This window comes from Cynoglossus semilaevis, unplaced genomic scaffold (genome assembly GCF_000523025.1).
Source record: "Cynoglossus semilaevis isolate Cse_v1.0 unplaced genomic scaffold, Cse_v1.0 scaffold868, whole genome shotgun sequence".
NCBI classification, from domain to species: domain Eukaryota; kingdom Metazoa; phylum Chordata; class Actinopteri; order Pleuronectiformes; family Cynoglossidae; genus Cynoglossus; species Cynoglossus semilaevis.
In genome coordinates, this window is record NW_007585168.1 from 24,778 (window position 1) to 28,345 (window position 3,568).

The 3,568-nt window shown below is 44.3% G+C and overlaps 1 long non-coding RNA gene across 2 annotated transcripts in view; it reads left to right on the forward strand.

Moving 5' to 3' along the window:
• LOC112486593 (uncharacterized) overlaps nucleotides 1-3,568 on the forward strand; it is a 10,014-nt gene that overhangs the window by 4,088 nt on the left and 2,358 nt on the right. The window contains exons 2-3 of one of the 2 annotated variants that reach the window (XR_003049102.1): nucleotides 1,135-1,241; nucleotides 3,529-3,568. This is a non-coding gene — a long non-coding RNA (uncharacterized LOC112486593). The remainder of the gene's footprint in view (nucleotides 1-1,134; nucleotides 1,242-3,528) is intronic. The other variant, XR_003049101.1, reaches the window with a different exon arrangement.

Consider the following 3,568-nt stretch of genomic DNA (forward strand, 5'->3'; position numbering starts at 1 on the left):
TGTACAGGAGCATTAAGTCAGATGGGTGCTCCTGGCAGTGAACCCCAAGAAGGCTGCCGGCCCAGACGGAGTACCTGGTAAGGTGCTCAGAGCATGTGCCCACCAGCTCGCCCCCACCTTTACCAGGATCTTCATCTTATCCCTGGCCCAGGCAATCACCCCACCCTGCCTAAAATCAACCACAATAATTCCCGGTATTGAAGAAGTCCCCAATCACCAGCCTGAACGAATACCGACTGGTGGCCCTCACTCTGGTAATCATGAAGTGCTTTGAGAGACTAGTTCTCCAGCACTACAAGGACCATCTCCCCCCAAACCTTGAATCCCACCAGTTGCAAACAGATCCACGGAGGACGCCATTGCCGTAGCTCTCCGCTCTGCGCTGAACCACCTGGATCAGCAGCAGAGCTACGTCCGGATGCTCTTTATGGATTACAGTTCCGCCTTTAATACTATAATCCTGGACAGACTCTGCAAAAAACTGGACAGTCTCGGCCTCCTGGATAAAAGACTTCCTCACTAACCGTCCCCATACTGTGAGACTGGGTTCCCACCTCTCCCCCACCCACACACTGAGTGTCAGCTCCCCACAAGGCTGTGTGCTGAGCCCCCTCCTGTACTGTCTCTACACTCACGACTGCAGTCCGGCCCACAGCGACAACATCATCATCAAGTTTGCTGATGATATTACAGTGGTCGGACTCATCTCCAGGGGTGATGAGGTGGCCTACAGGGAGGAGCTCCTAAATCTGGTCTTCGGAGAACAACCTGGATGGATATTTATATGGACACCTCCCGCTGCCTCAGCAGAGCCAATATTGTGGTGGAGAAATATAGTAAAATAATATGTAAGGGCCAACAAGAATAACAGGAGAGACAGGAGATAGGCACAGGCAAGAACAGGTCAAGCTGACCTGGGTAAATGAACATGTTTATCCGGTAACTAGCCAAATGTGAGCCAAATATTATGTAATACCATGTTTGTCCATGCCTATAAGAAGGATTAGCATGTATCAGAAGGGGGATTTGTTAGTGAATGTTCAGATGAGATAAGTTGTTGGACCTGCCATGGTCAGAAACCTTTAATAAATCCCCCAAGACTGAGAAGTGTGTCCTGGTCTGCCTCATTTGCAGACATCTCTTTCTACAATACAAATGGTGACCCCGACGTGATCGCTTGGGCCTGCGGACCGGGGTGGCTGGGCTCCTCCACTGGACCGGCTGTGCAACGTGCACACCAGGTAGGAACTGTTCCTCCTATTAATGCACATGCTTGTCCATTGCTTGCGTCCGGCCTCACCTGGTAAGCACTGAGATCCTTGCCAAAATTGAACAAAAGGCAGTAGGGACGTGGCTCTCACCAGCTCGTTAGACTCTGCATGCAGCTGCTAAATTAATATAAACATTGCGCTGTGTACTTGTATAGAATTTGAAACATTGGATTAGGCAGCAGCTTTGAAAACTGTCCAGAATGGAAAACTCTCAGTAGGCTTTGACTGTAGATTGCAGTAGTAGACTGTATATTGCAGTAGTGTCTGACTGGACAGAGTGATGTGTGAAAATTAGATATAACACAATGGTGAGTGTGTGTGAGCAGGCTCGCCAAAGGCAGTGTAAAAGAGATGAGAGATAAAAAAAACACGTGGTGAATTAAAAGCCGAACTGGGATTGGGTCTTCCAAGGTTGGAATCGACGCATATAGCAGCGCCTGCTTTAGTATGCAAAAGCTATGTAGGACACGTGTACATGTTGACAGTACAAATTTAGGCTTATCACCTTTGGGACTACAGGGGCAACCCTTTTATGATAATACGTGAAAAGGAAATTCACTAGAATTTATGCAAGACCTTCTGGAGCCAAGGAAAAAGTGAGAGAAATACACACACACACACGAGTAAAACAAAAACGCAGCACTGGCAACTCAGAGGTAAGTAAGGCTCACATAAAGGTTATTCCAGTCGGCAAAAGAGAAGTATAGGGGTCATATAGCTTATGCACACTTGTATAACGACATATAATCACTGTATATACGTATGTGTGTGTGTTGTATGTGTATATAACATGTAAAGCAATATTGGTGACAAAAAGTGCTACGTTTGTAACTCTGGGACACCCCAGAACGTTATTAAAATAGCTGGAGATAGAACAATTAATATTTGACTACTCTGTGGAAAAAGGCTTGTAATCGATGTTGGAAAAAAAGGTACGAAAAGTGTGGAAAAAAATATATCAGAAGTGTAAAATTCTGTGGTATAAGTCTAAAGTATCTCTGTGGTATAAGGTATAAGTATATATATATATATATATATAAAAATTTGACTGGTCTCCCCGACCCTCCCTCTCTCTCTTCCCCTGACTCAACTGACGAGGACTGTGTGTTTGAAAGAGTGCCTAAATGTTTGTGTGTGAGTGTGACATATATTTCAACAGAGCTAAGGATTTAAAAGTGAAAATTTGCTTTTTTCTCTCTGATATCTGTGGCTGATATTTGTGTTTGATATTTGTGGCTGATATCTGTGGCTGATATTTGATTCTAATATCTGTTTAACAAAGCTGAAGTTTTAAAAGTGAAGATTTGTTTTTCTGTGTTCAAATAGTAAGCTTACAGGGTTCGGTGTAAGAATAAGTTCATGGTAGTGCATTAATTTCATTGTGCCTTTGAAACTGCATCGTAATTGGGTTTCTAAAGACATTGTAGAAGTTGTGTCTCAGTAAGAAAAGTTGTTAGGTGTAGTCAGCTGGAGGGACTGGGGCTGTGCACTAAATATTGAAGGAATTACCATTTTGAAACTGGGTGTAGTCGTACAATACTTCTTTTCTTCTTTTTCTTTCGGCTTTGTCCCTTTTTCAGGGGTTGCCACAGCAAATCATTGATTTCCATCTCTCCCTGTTCTCTGTATCTTCTACTCTGACTCCAACTATCTGCATGTCCTCCCTCACTGCATCCATATATCTCCTATTTGGCCTTCCTCTTTGTCTTCTACCTGGTAGCTCCATCTCTAGCATTCTTCTACCAATGTATCCACTGTCCCTCCTCTGCACATGTCCAAACCATCTCAATCTGGCTTCTCTAGCTTTTTCTCCAAACGTTCCTGTCTGTGTTGTTCTTCTAATGACTTTTCCTGATTCCTGATCCTGTCCATCCTTGTCACTCCTAAAGAGAATCTTAGCATCTCTCCTGTGTTCTGCCTATTGCTAGTGTCTCTAAACCATACATCATGTCTGGTCTCACCACCGTCCTGTAAACATTTCCCTTCACCTTAGCTGACAGTCTTCTATCACAGATCACTCCTGACACTTTTCTCCAGCTGTTCCATCCTGCCTGTACTCTATTCTTCACCTCTCTTCCACAGTCTCCTCTGCTCTGAACAGTTGATCCTAAGTACTTAAATTCCTGCACCTTCACCACCTCTGTTCCTTGTAACCTCACCATTTCACTGTTCTCCCTTTCGTTTACACACGTACTCTGTCTTGCTACGACTGACCTTCATATCCTCTTCTCTCTGGTGCAAACCTCCACCTCTCTAGGTTCTCTTCTAGCTGCTGCCTACTCTCACTACAGATCACA